The sequence below is a fragment of the Platalea leucorodia genome, assembly GCF_965183815.1.
Source record: "Platalea leucorodia genome assembly, chromosome: 2".
Lineage (NCBI taxonomy): Eukaryota > Metazoa > Chordata > Aves > Pelecaniformes > Threskiornithidae > Platalea > Platalea leucorodia.
In genome coordinates this window covers 115,808,177-115,822,692 of record NC_138824.1, presented here as the reverse complement: position 1 = coordinate 115,822,692, position 14,516 = coordinate 115,808,177, and the positions used below count along the sequence as shown (strand labels likewise).

At 39.2% G+C, this 14,516-nt stretch overlaps 1 protein-coding gene across 11 annotated transcripts in view; it reads right to left on the bottom strand.

Moving 5' to 3' along the window:
- POU2F1 (POU class 2 homeobox 1) overlaps window positions 1–14,516 on the bottom strand; it is a 116,281-nt gene that overhangs the window by 52,475 nt on the left and 49,290 nt on the right. The gene's annotated exons all lie outside the window — the stretch shown is intronic.

Genomic DNA, 14,516 nt, shown 5'->3' with positions numbered 1-14,516 from the left:
CTACATTATTCTCGTGTTGGTCGTTGTGTCCCGTCCCGTGTGTCGTCGTCCCGCCCCCGCCCCAAGAGAAAGGAAGTTCAATCATTATAATTAAATAGATGCCATTTTTCTAATACTGTATTTTTATTTTACAGGAATGTCACTGATATTAAGTTACTTTATATTTCCTATATATTCATGCAAAACCATACAAATATAAAATAATTCCTCTTCCTTCTACTTCTGGATGAATCTATTGAAAAGTCTGCTCTTGGTTTCAAAGCTTGTCAGCTGAATACAGCGCAACGCAGAGGGCCTCTCCAGATGGCAGACAGAGAATATAGTTTCCTTATATAGGAATCTATACAGATGTTCTGTGTACAGCATCAGCTCTCCAGCTTATTACCTCCTCATTCCTTGCTACCGACCTCAGTGTGCCACATTATCACAAACCAAAATTACAAAAAGAATCTCAAGACAGACCAGTTCATAAAATGAAGCGTAAGCAAATCCTTAAGCACATCCTTCCATTCCCATAACCAGTTAAATGCAAGTTCAATGTGCTCAAAATGAACCCTTTACTCCAGGATATTCTCTTACTAGGTGCTTAAAAGGTTACCTCTGTCATGTACTTTCATCAAAGCAGTGATTTCCAAAATACCAATGGGCTGAAGAATACAAGTAACAGCACTAACTGCTGCATCTTTCCCCCAGATATTTCCAAGAACACCAAGACACTTCACTGCTTGGCAGTCTACGAGAGCTGGAAATGAGAAGCCGGACTATTGCCGTGTACTATCACCTGCTACTGCCCGGAGAGACCAGTGCCACCCTCAGGCTATCGGAACCAGGGGCGACAGCAGCAGAGGAACATGAGCATAAGCCAGGAGCAACGAAGCATGTGGACAGGGCCTGAATGAAAACAGGAGTCGCGATGCAGCCTGGCTGGGAGTGAGGGCTGGGAAGAGGAGGGAACTAGTCAGAAACACAGCATGTGTGAGAGAAAAGATAAGAGACATCAACCTTGGAAAAACTCCAATAAGAAGTTAGGAAACACAATTTAAGACACGTCAATATTTCTAAAACGAATGTAATTTTCCACGTAAACAACTGCTGCAGTTGAACTCAGTAGGGCCTAGAAAACCCAGAGGACCGTAACAAACAGGAATCTTCCCCCGATAAGTTCACTCAACCTCTCCAGAGCCTCAGCTCTTCTCAGAAAGTTCCTATGCCTATGATTATATCTTTCAAATGTCAGCCACATGCAGAAGAGATCTGAACTATCAATGTTACTCTTAGTATAAAGGCAGATGTGTGTTAAACTGCTTTTTGAAAGGGGGAGTGAGTGAGGAGAAACTTTCCAGCTGAGTGCTGCTGGCCCACACTTCAGCAAAAGGCTGCAAGTTTTACCCCATTTTTCACAACCTCTGCTTAGCAGATTCAAGCTACGAGTTCATAGTCTTGAAAGACAGACCTCTGCTAAGGTTGCAGATACAGAACCTATTGCTTCCCGGCTCCTTATTTTGTCATTTTCCACATTTGGGTAGTATGATCCATACTCTAGAAACAGAACATGGGTTCCACTGGCTGCACAGCAATGTTTGTTGTTGATGTGCCACTCCCTGCTGATAGATCTGTATGTAAAACAAATACAAATATGTTTCTATCTAGAAGTCACATGTACCTTAAATTGAGTTTATTGTTGTGGCAACAGCACATTTATTTAAAGTGATTATAGGCAATATTCATTTGATAAACAACATTAGTTCGTTCCTTGACACACAGCTGGCTACTGAAATTAGTTTAGGTTCGGAGAACACTGAATGGGAGACTTCTCTTTGGACACAAACATGAAGAGTCCTCATCCAACATGAAAATGAGCAAAGAGGACTTACAAGTCCAAGACATTTGATTGTGGAAACTAGGCTAACTCATGGGGCTACTGGACATAGGATGCATTTTTTAAGCCCAGAGAACAAGGATAGCCTGACCTCATGATAGCACTGAACACAGAAGGGAGGAGCACAGGTTGAGAAGATCGTCTCTCAATAACATGGGATCCATTCACTGAACCACTTCAGAAAGCTCTTGGAAGAAAAACAACCCACAGCCTAGTGGTTGGTTCCACAAACCATAGCTAGTTTGTTGCAGAAACTGAAGTATTAGAGCCACCGTGCAGGATACTAATGGTAGAACAAAAAAACTAAACCCGGAGAGGCGACACGACTGTCCTGTGCACAGAATTCCAAGCAACATAGTGACTGTTCCCTCTGTATGAGGGAGCTCATACAACAAACCTTCCTGCATGACCAGCAAGTTTGCTCAGGACGAAGTTATAACTGTCCAGACCTCTTTTCATAAAGCAACCAAGACATGTTTTTCTTTCAGGCTATACTGCAAAATAAATCCTTTTGAAAAATGTTTTCAGTGTTTCCAAGTAGTAGACATACAAATAAAGTTTACTCAACTACCAAAAGCATGTCTAAATGAAGATCATTTTATTGCAAAGATTCATCCCTAACAAAGACCTCAAACATTGCTATTGCAAAAAAGCAGCAAGTTGGATGAAGAAACATCTTTCTGGTACTGCTCAGGTTCAAACGAAGGATAGCATCCATTATTTCACCAGCTGACTATTTCTTGTTCAATCTGTGGGCCTTCTGCATGTAAAGCATCAAGAACAATGCCGCTATTTCCATTGCAAATGGTATGACATACATCTGAAGCACAAAACTGCTACCAGCAAAACTGACATATATCTGCAGGATACTAAACCTACAGATTCATTATACGTCAAATAAAAAGATTATTTGGCTTATACATGCTCATACGATTTCTGCTTTAAAGTTAAAAGAATAAACAAATGAAGTGGGCTAAAAAAACCAAAACATAATGCCCTCACCTTTTCTTTTTCCTTTAGATCTTACTCGGGTTTTAAATAAAGGCCCTGGGCTACAACTTCTGCCAACATTATCTAAAAACAAACTCCACAGAAGGAAGGATCGAAAGCAGCAGGTGCGTGATTGAAATCAAGCTCTCCGGAGTGAATACATTCAGTACTGCTACTCTGCTAGCAGGGCTGAGGGTGCCGCACGGCAGTGCCATGCCAGCCTTTCACACACCCTCACTAACATTTCAAAAGGTATTCAGAAGAAAGAAGAAGCGGACACTGGACCAACCTGGAGTATTAGGGACTGTACACAGCTAGTAAAACACAGAAAAATCTTAACATGGAATATATCATTAACTACTTCCTTTCACCCATTAAAGTGAAACTGCCCAATACTCCATCAGCACCAGCAAAAATGATTCATGGATGCATATGGAAAAAACAAAGTTCAGTGTGAGTGAAAACATGGCAAGAATTTACTAGAAATTAATTTTCAAAAAAACACTTTATATTCAGAAACAAATATTCAGATGTCTGCTTTAAAATTTACCATCCAAAAATATATTCTCTTACTTTGACATGTAAGTTCTTACATGAACTTATATAATGCAATCAAAAGAATAATAAGAAAAAAACCTATACATTAAGCTTTGGGGAAAGAGCCTTGAAAATAAATCGAACCTATTGTAAAATTGGGATGATCCGTTATTATAAATAACTTTAAAAGACATGAAGAAGAAATCATGGCATGTCTGTTCCATGGTCCTGATGGAATCCCAGCGCAGGAAACGCATTATCCCAGTAACCTTAGGCACAGCTTGCAACGGTATCAATGGCAACCACTGTGGACTCCACCTTATTTTCTATTACGCATGGAGAACCTTGCTATTACATTAAAAATACACAGACATAATACACATTCTGTTGGGGAATGGCTCAATACAGCTACTAAATTCTTTGAGACTAGGACTCTCATTCATTTTAATGCTTTAAAATTCATAACACACGGAAATGCAAGTCAAGTCCAGTGTTTGTTAGAAGCCAAATGCTTCTCAGATTGAAATCCTAAAAGCAAAAGGTCTATATTAATATCATCCGAGCCTAGCAGCAAATCTCTCCAGTGCAGAGGAAACGAGTTCTCCTGAAGTGAGGGAAAGAAGGAGAAAAAAAGAAAGAAAAAAAAAAAAAAAATCACAAAACAAAAAAACCCCCAAAAAAACACCAAACCATGTATTTCCCTGGTACAGATCTATCTATCTACGAGGCAGCTACTTGCTGCCGATTCACTGGTGAGCTTCAGCCTTACAAATACCTTCTCTAGCCTCTGCATATGTGATTAAGCCTCTATGCATAGTCAACCTCACAGCCTCTATTTCCATATTAAACGCTTATAAGAAAGAGCTGAGCTGGTACCCACCTAGAACGTAGTCGCTGCAGTCCAGCATTGCTGTGGTATCCTCTACAGGTTCAGATAGTCCAAGGAAAGGGAGAATGGCAATTTCTATCAAATCTACACTACTGCTCTCGACCGAACAAGAAAGGGAGTGGGGAGGTGGGGGAAGAAATACAACTTCAGTTACACCATAGCAATCTTCAACTGAACAGGGAAACTTCAGTTGCTCTGTGGAGTTTTAGTCTCTCCTACTAGCTGTGTCTGACATTGTCAAGGCGACTGAAGCGTGAAAAGTTCCCCTTTTTGTAATAAAATAGAAACAAAGATTGCAGCTGGCAGTTTCCATAATGAAGCTTAATCAGTATGCGCCTGATTAGGGCCTTATGCAAATCTCCCCTCGTTAGCACAGCAGCCAGCACTTTGAAGTCCGTGAACAATTCATTTGCAGAGTACACTGAAAGCGCTCCCTGCATAATTTAAATCACGGTATAAATATTTATCAGCTCATTTGCATATTAATTGGCAGTGCATGAAGGGAAAAATTATCTCCCGAGTGCCAGCATAATAATTAGGGAACAAAATGAATTTTCTTCCAATAGCTTGGCTTCTCAGCCCTAACTCAAGCACAGTACCACAGGGGAGCAGGGAGGGGAAGAGACAGAGTTCTGTTCAAATGCCACTGAAATGACACGTACAAATTAGAAACAACTCTACAGACTTAAGCACCTTTAATCTTATTCCTGCTGGCAACAATAACTTCAGTAATAAAGGGGATTTGGAAAAAGCTTTCTACACAATCCAAATAATCCCACGAAAACAATTAGCAAGGTAGAAGCTGAACACAAAGCTGTCAAACCGGTGCTTGCACATCTGCGTGGAGTTTTCCACATCCGAACGTGAGCTGTCACAAGAAGGTCCTGGGCAGGAAAGAGAGTACCACCAGGGCAAGGAAGCGTCACGATTCCCTTTAAATGGCTAAAGAGCTTGGTGATTCATTATCGGGTAATCCCTTTGCCACGGCCAACTTAACAGCAGTGGATATGTCAAGTATTGTGTAACATTTGACACCCACTAATCTGTCCCGAGTGAAATCAAAATAGATTTAGTCTTTTGCTTTCCAATGACTTCCAAGAAAAAACAAAAATCTATTACTAATCCCTTCCACAAGCGTACACAATATAGCTAAACAAAGCTTACTGCAGAGCTACGGTTTTTGAAAGGGACACTTTACACCCGAGTTGCATCTTTGAACCACTCTATGATAACCAGAACACACTTGCTGCTGCGACCACAAAGTGTGCTGAAGGACTGGAGAAGTGGGAAGAGGCTTTGGTCTGTGGAGGAATCAATCTTCTTTTGGTCCACAGAACTTCTAGTGGTCCACAGAACTAAGTGTACTGATGAACTATGAGGCTAGGTTAAACCATTTCAAATAGTTTGTTTACCACTCAAATAGTAGTGTCCTAAACAGCAAGAACATTTATATAACAATTCAAGTGTAATGTGGACATCACAACATTTAATATTCCATATTCTGATCAAAGATAATGTGATGATGCGGGTGACTACAGGGTTTAGCAACCCACTTCCAGGTGTTAATGCGAATTTAGAGAGTAACTTGGTTTTTTCTTTCTTTTTTCTTTAAAAAAAAGCTAGCTGTACTTTTCTTCTCCTCATTTCTGGAGTTAATTCAAGCACTGCCTCTCCAAACAAGAGGGAGTGAGAGAAAAGGGACTTCTCAATCATCCAGCACTGACTGGAATTTATTTCCACGCTTGACCTCTTCTTCTGTTCAGGTTCATATCTCTACTTAACACAAGATGTTCCCTGCTATATATTTAACATGAGTGATCTACACTTGAAAAACATTGCAAGAAGGGAAGATGCTCCCAACTGCAGGGAAACAACTGTGTGTACTGAAGAGGTTTTCCTAATACCTTGTTTCCAACTTGGTTTTCTACTCATCCATGTGTCCCACTGAGACCTCTGAGGCACACCTCCATGGTTCGCAGACCTTCAGTAAACTTCACTCTTCCATATATGCTTTTGGAGTGCACTGGGAGATGATCCATTTGCTTCATCAGAAGAGTCTGGACACAAATGGTATAACAAGCCAAGCACTTCACAGAGCAAGTGCCAGTTTAAGTGGTGGCTAAGCTCAGGCAGCCAGTAACATAGCAAGAGGACAGCAGTGTTATCTTTAGGATCCTTCTCAAATGAGAGTCTGTGTTGAGCTGGTTGAACACAGGTGCAGCATCAAAAGCACACAACCACAGGAAGTGACCGTTAAAAGCAGGCACGTGTGTAGTGATGGATGACTTCTATCATACAACAGAGCAGGCAAAGAGCAAATAAAGGCCAGGGAAGGGTGTACCTGAAGCCGTGTTAGCAAGTGTGCTGGTGGTACCACAGTGCTACTCATTGTCCGTACTATCAACACTGCATTGACAGCTAACAAGGACAAGGCAGAAGTTTTCTTCCCGTTCCTCACTGTGCCAACCCATCTGCCTGACAAACACCAACGCCCACACAACTGTTCCTGTGAACTGTAACTTTCACTCACCTGCTAAATGAAATTAAACTTTATACATTGACTTTTCAAACTAACAATTGGGGAGGGAAGGAACCACCGTTCTTCCAGTGACCACATAATTCTTTGACCATTTTCTTACCTTCCCTTTTATGTAAGTCCTTAATAATTTGGCCAAAAAAAAAAAACCCTACTGTTTCATTTAGGCCACACTACCGCAACTATTTATCTGGCAGGCTTCCAAAGAAGGCATGAAGGCACAAGTAGGAAAAGGTCTGGGGAACAACGGTGCATACCACCCTGCTTCAAAACCAATGGCAGAATACACTAGTTTAACTTTCTGTTTAGGTTCTGCCTAATGTCATTGGCCATTCTTTTCTTTCTGGATTCTTACGTTAAAAGTTACTTAACACCCTGAACCAAAGTGATACTTCTCGTACTCACATTTAAGCAAAATAGCACTCTGGCCTTTGCACACAAAGATTCATTTTTCCTCCAAAGGCACCTCTAACAAGAGAAAGTGGTGCACCTTGTGCTCATCAGTGCAAAAAACTCTCCACATCCCGCGCAACTACAGACATCTCAAAAATTGTTTCTCTCCCTCTTCACCCAATTCTACAATTCTTCCATTGATGATTTTTCCCACATAATTCTATTCATACTCTTCCTTAAAACCAAAGGAACTAAGCCACTAACATGGAGCCAGATATGACAAAGGCAGATGCTCTTCAAACACTTCAGAGTCTGCAGGTAAGGATTCAGGAAACTCCTACTCCATTCTCTTCTTCACTCTTTATGTATCTTCCATATCTTCTCATTTCAATTGAATGCTTTTGTTTTGCTGGTTGTCCCACCAATATGTCACTTGATTTATTCAGTTCTAATGATTATACTTGATACTTTAATAACTTACTTTTTGGAAAGGGAACCTCATTTTCACCTGCAGGTTATGCAACTCTTGGTTAGACCACCTTTTGCATCTTCTCTTTTATTTCTTCTCCTGTTTTTTTTCCATTTATTATGCCCAACTGACTGACTGTAAACTCCACAAAATTATTCCCCAATGTCATCTATTGTAAATAAGTGTTATGGATAGTGAAAGTTGTTAGAAACTAGGGGAAAGGATGTTTAAATCCTTATCTTCAGATGGTTGGTTGGTCTCTCTTTTTTAAAAAAACCAAAAATAACAACAAAAAAACAAACCAAAAAACAAAAACAATACAAATGAGGCAGAATAAAAGGGATAAAGGGCAAAGTTACCATCAACGTTATCCTATTCAACACCTTTATGGGGGAAAAGAATCTTTATTTTTATATAGATATGTTTCCATATATTAGTAAAATATCATTTACTACATGCCCTCAATGACAGCTATGAAATTTCTGCCACTAACCAGCTCTGTGACAAGCATGACCTTTGTAAACTTCACGGGCATGCTTTCTGATACAATATGGCAAGATTACCCAATAAGCCAAAACCTCATTATTTCCCTTTGAATGGTGTACTTGGAATGATACAAGGAAAGGAAATATGGTATTAATTGTAACATATAAGCATGTTGCCTTCATTAGTGTATCAGTGTCTAGTATATTTTATCTTGAAGAACCACTGAAGAAGACTGGTCACCAAAGCCTTGAAAATAGTGCGTGACTAAGCACAACATCAATGAACACTGGCAACACTCAGAGTAAGGCTGCTTTCTATACGCCACACCAGCCAAGACCACAGATACAGCTAGCCCTAAACTGACATTACACAGACCTACTACATTTTAACTCAAGTCATTTCCAAATGTCCATTCCACAAGCTAAATGAAACCTAATAAAAATTTCATCAAATAGAACTCCAATGTGCTACAAAAAAAATTATAAAAATAATGTACTTGAACAAAATAAACTGTTATTAAAGTTGGCACAATCCTCTTAGAGTAATTACAAACAGACAGACAGACACCTGTTCATAGTTAGGCCTGCAAACTAAGCTCTAATTTTAGCCATCACCTTTGACTTTGGCTAACAAAATTGATTTTAGCTGAAAATTGCTAAGTTTGCTCTGAAAGCCAAAGAGCAGTTGTCTGGAAAAGTCAAATAAAATTGGCCTGTTTTAGAATTACCGGTCATTACGCAATTGCTATGAATTGGAATTTCAGTCTACATCTAATTTTACTTCTCTCGCACAAACTCAAATCATAACTATCCTTTCAAACTTTCGACTGCACAAAACGTCTTTCAAAATTCTTTTGTGTACCATTTTTGAAGAAAATTAAGTATGCAGACAGCTAAGCAGGAATGCGAATTCATCTTATCAGTGCAGGACAGCAGATACTCATAAGCACCTGACATATCAATATACAGGGGTTTGTTTGTGGGTTTGTTTTTTTAAGTCTCACTTATTTTTGTCCACAGAAGTTAGCAACTATCATGGTTTAAGTCATTTTTTTTATAGTAAGAAAACTGTGGTCATGACAAACTCACAGTACAGTACCACCATATGAGGAGGGGAATAAAAAGAGTGGGAGTGGCAGGAGGCGGGGGAGGAGAGAAAAGAAAATAAACACCCTTATTCAAAAATTACAGCATCGTAGCTTTCACAAGCAAACTGAGCCTTATTTGAAACTCATGGTTAATTCTATCATTCTGGTGCATCATCTGAACAGTTTTGCCCTCCCCTTATTGCCCACAAGCCATAGCACATAATAAAGGATCCATATTACATTTACATGAAATTTTTTCTTTCGTTCTGTTCAGTGTTTTCTTTTCAAAAGCAAAGGACAGAAATTCAGTGCAGTCAACCCTTGTTCAAAATCACAACTTTGATCCATGAAACCCTCATAACATTTACTTAGAAATCATGGAATATTTTGAAGAGTAGCAAGTGTTAGGTCTTTACATCTCCTGATATAAGCACTCATGTTTCACTCATAATATGTTTTCAAGGTTTTCAGCACTACCTCATAATGGATTGAGACACTTTTTTTATTATTATTTATTTATTTACATGCACCAAACACTACATCATAAGCACTGACCCCAGGATCTTAATTCAAACAAACAACCCAAAGTGTCAAACATTTGAGAACAGATTTCTGTTATTTAGCTAGCATGTTGCACCTGCCATAGAGTTGTTGCACAGTAGCACCTTTTAGTATTTGCAGGAGGGCACTCACCTCCTTTCAATTTAAATAGAAGTTAGCATAGAAAATGAGCAAACCATGCTTTGATTCCACCACACTCAAGGTATGGTTCTATACCATTACATATTCATTGCCCTAGTAAACTTGCACGTGGAAAGCAGTATCCAAAGTTAAGCAGGATTTTTTTAAAACCACACACAAAATTTAAAAAATGTAGCTATTTTAAGGGAGACACCTGTTTGAGTTTTTATCCACATATATGTGGGTCCCATCTTCCTTTAAAATTACTGGTTTGTCAAATCTGAAATACTTCACACTGACAAGTATTGAACACCTGGAGCAGACGTATATTGGTTTATTAGTAAACACCTCTTATATTTTATTACTTCTACAAGATTTGCATGCCTCACATTGCTTTTCAACAAAGTACTGCAGGACACAAAGCAGAGAAAGACTGAAATGAAGACTGATGTGAAGTTACATGAACAAAACACAAGGGAGGGCTGAAGAACATGTTCAGTAAAACTTCAAAATTTATCAGAATAAGAAAAAAAAAAAAGCAGCAATCTAAGGGCACAGGTCCATGTAACAGCAGTACTGAAACAAACAAACAAAAACCCAAAAAAACCCCACCACCTTGAAAGCTTGCAAGCTTTTACGGGATGCTGCAGCTTGGGGCAGTTGGAGAACCTGGAGCATCGCCAGGCACCAGTCACCATGAGTGGGGTGATCCCAAACTTCCCCTGGCAGGGACCGCCAGCCCATGGACCTAAGGTGGTCGTCTCTCACTACTCATGGGCTGGGATGACATTTATGGGAACATGTCTTCCACACATGCAGTGGCTACTGAAATTCTGCACACATTTGAATGGAAAAGGTAAATGCAGTTCATACTACCAAAACCCCAAGCAATGAAGATGGCATAAATATTACTAGTATCAAATTGTTATTGCAAAACACATTAAAAATACCAGGTATTTGAGTAAACGAAATATTCTCTAATGTGTAAATCGCAACACAATTGATCTGACAACATATGAAGGCTACTTATGCCAAGCTCAAATATTGAACAGCAGTATTTGTTTTAGCAGTTATATGACCTATTACATTTTGGAAACATCACCATATGTGCATTCCAAAAGTGTTAGATTTGCCTCACCATGTCCACCTACATAACAGGGACAGGCCCTCAGAGCTTAAAAACATTATTTTTAAACTCACCTGTGAATCAAAACATAATGCCTTATGCAAACATGCTGTTTCTCTGTTCTCCGCTTTGCCAAAGGAGTAATTAGTAGTCTAGCCTGATGAATAGGGGCTCTACAAAGAACAGACTAATTCAGTATATGACTTAACCACACAGTTCAGTTCAGTTCAAATCCCAGAGTCTCCACACCACTTGTCATTAAATACACTACAGGTCACTCTCAAAATAGATAAATCAAAGTCACAGGTTTAAGTTTATTATGATTTCTGCTGGAGCCAACTGGATACATCAAGATCAACAGCAGAGATAGTATTTAGCTCTAGTTAGCATTAGTGTGTTTGACAAATAAATTAATAGAAAAAAGCACATGTAAAACCTCTACAGTTCATGGCATGAATCGACATTGCACTGCTGTTATCACCATCCTTTGCAGAAACTGCTTTTGCTCTCTCTTCCTTAATAACTATCTCAAATCTGAAGGAGAATATTGCTTTAATGCCCTCAGCACACTGATCCAGACACTATTAACACCTGTAGGAACCACAAGACATGTCATGGGAATGCTTCTTTCTGAAGCTTAAATTATTTGATCTCAAAGAGGAAAAGGCCAAATTCCAGACAAGCTGCTCTGTATGTTACAAATTGGACAAAAAATTGCCAGATGCAAGATCTGAAGAAAGAAACAGAGTTATTCACACTGCAGACACTGATTCCATCCATCAGCACACGTATCCAAGAATCTATCATTTTGGATGGTCAGAGCTAACATAAGACTGCATTTGCTATCAGTCAGAAAAAAATAAAAATACGAAGTTCCTGAGCACCTGGGTCTTTAATTTACGATAATTTAGGAACAGTAGAAAGTGAAAACCGCAGTGTAACTACACATATAAAATATTACCTACATCAGCTCTTCCAGGAAACGTTCACAAGCACAGTTTTGCCCGTTTTAGCAGCTATGCAGTGCTAAAGCAGAACAGGCATTGATTAGCTTTTCCAGGAAATAACCACAAGAACAGGTTTACTAGCAGCAATGCTGAAGTGCATGCAGTCCGACTACCACCTGTAGCTGTGTTTGCAGAGGATTTGCTGGGAAGACATGCACGTTTTATTTGCAGGCCCATAGACACACACCACCAAAGATGGGAACGTCGTGTTTATTTCTCCAACAAACTGGATCAGAGGTAAACTTTTCCACACTGCCCCACTTTCTGTAACTTATCTGGAGTGGAAGTGTTAGGATAACAGACACAGAATCCTCTCAAAAGATCTAGTCACAAATTACAGGGTAAAAAAAGCCAACTGAAAACATTAGGTCAAAAAGCCCAACAAAAAAAAATTTTAAAGTGATACCCAGAGTACTTTTGTTGCCAATTCCTCAAGTTTCATATATGCATATCTCACCGTTTTCACAGAGAAACCAAAAATTAAAAATAGGACACTTAATTTAGGACCTTAAATAAGTGCCTGTCAGTACTACGGCCATGGGCCATGAACGCTGAGTCAGCAAAAAGCCAGCAGGAGCACCTGCAGCCCCGCCCCTCCCCATGGCTGTGCTGCCTCCTCTCTTGGGCTGCCACATGCAGAACGACACAGGAGAACTGATCTGTGTTAAAACTACTCCAACCGCAAGGAGAAAATACTAACCCAAATCTGGTTTTTAATCCAAGGGGAGAAACATTTACCCTGTTGAAGCACAAAGGCAGCAAGGAGCAGGAACAAACAACTGGGCAAGACTGTTTCAGCAGCAGTATTACCTTAAAACTTTTATTGTCTACAGCTTAAATCTACTCAATACGTTACATATGCATCTTATGAACTCTATCACACAACTTATGTGACAAATAGAAGAAATTAAAATCTCACAACAAATATTTATTTCCTCTTTAGGACACTGGCTCTCAGCCCTAATGCTGACAACTTGTATCAGTTAGTACACTTATATCTGCACATACCCCTCCAATCCCACTCCTGAGAACACTCTTTTTGATTTCTGGTCTCCTCACACGCCATTTCCATGCTCAAAAATGGAAACGTGATTCCTACACTGTAAGACTTAACTATATAATCACTTATTTCCATCAGATGTGTTGAAGAAGGCATTAGAACTACAAGGTTTTGAAAGTAAAAAAAATGGGGAGTGTTGATGAGAAACCAACAGAAGCAGCAGCAGAGTAACAGCTACAATTAAACCAGTAAGTAGTTTAGCATAGACTTGGCTTAGAGTGCTAAACCCCAAATTCAAGGAATTGTTCACAGAAGAATTTAAAAATAACTACTAATAACACTATAATATCATAGTAGACCAAACTATAGCAAATAAACAAAAAGTATGCCTTACAAATGTCTGACGCATCTATATAAAAAGCCCGTATGTTGGTCTACAGCACCATGACAGGCTGCAAACTTGAATCTTCGAGGGAGACCGAGGCTCTGGTGACATTACCATAGATCAGAACTGAAAACACTCATTAGACAACCACTCATTAACCCTCAAAATTATTTTTATATATATGAGAACTTTATATGTTTTATATATAAAACGCATATACTTTATATAGATTTATACACACTTCACGTGTTTTATATAAAAACATATAACTGTAAGTAGTATATAGTATGTTTCTATATAGATTAAAAATTAAAAAAAAAGTACTGAGGTGATGATCTCAGATTTCTCAAAGGTTCTGAGCCTACTGTTCTGAAAACAGTGTACATGTTCCTGTAAGGCAGTCCTGCAGAAAGGTACCAAGGCAGTTTGTCAGCACAGTGCAAGAAATAGTGTAAAGAACAAGTCGGCATACAGTGCTGTTTTAATCACTTTTGTCCAGTCTTGGTCAAAAGGCAAATTGATGTAGTGAGAATGAACAAGCAAGAAAGAAAGAAGTAAAGCACTTAAGTGCCAGGACACCATCATCCCCAAAAATCCAGCCACAAACAGCCCGAGAGCTGCCAGCTGACCACCGCTGCTGACTTGAATGAAAATTGTTCCACAGCCGCCTTAGAAGTTACAGTCACCACTGAAAGAAAAGCAATTCAGTATTCAGAAAAAAAAAAAAATCAAGCTAAGCTCTCCAGCAACACTCCATATTGCACTGACATTTTAATATTGCACTGAGTGGAACTAACACGCTATTTTAAAAGAACGACCTGTATTCCATACTGCCTTCACAATCCCTCACCATCACAGAGAGATTACTCATTAAAAACACAGAGAAAGTTAACAAATTCTCTGGGATTTAACTAACTTAGAAGCAATAACACCAAAAAAATCCTCTGTGGCATTACATTTCCAACAAGCCTCACAACACTAGCAAAATGCATGAAAAAGGCTACAAACTGCGTGAGTCTGCAAGAACCATGAATACGAGCAGCTTTTCCAT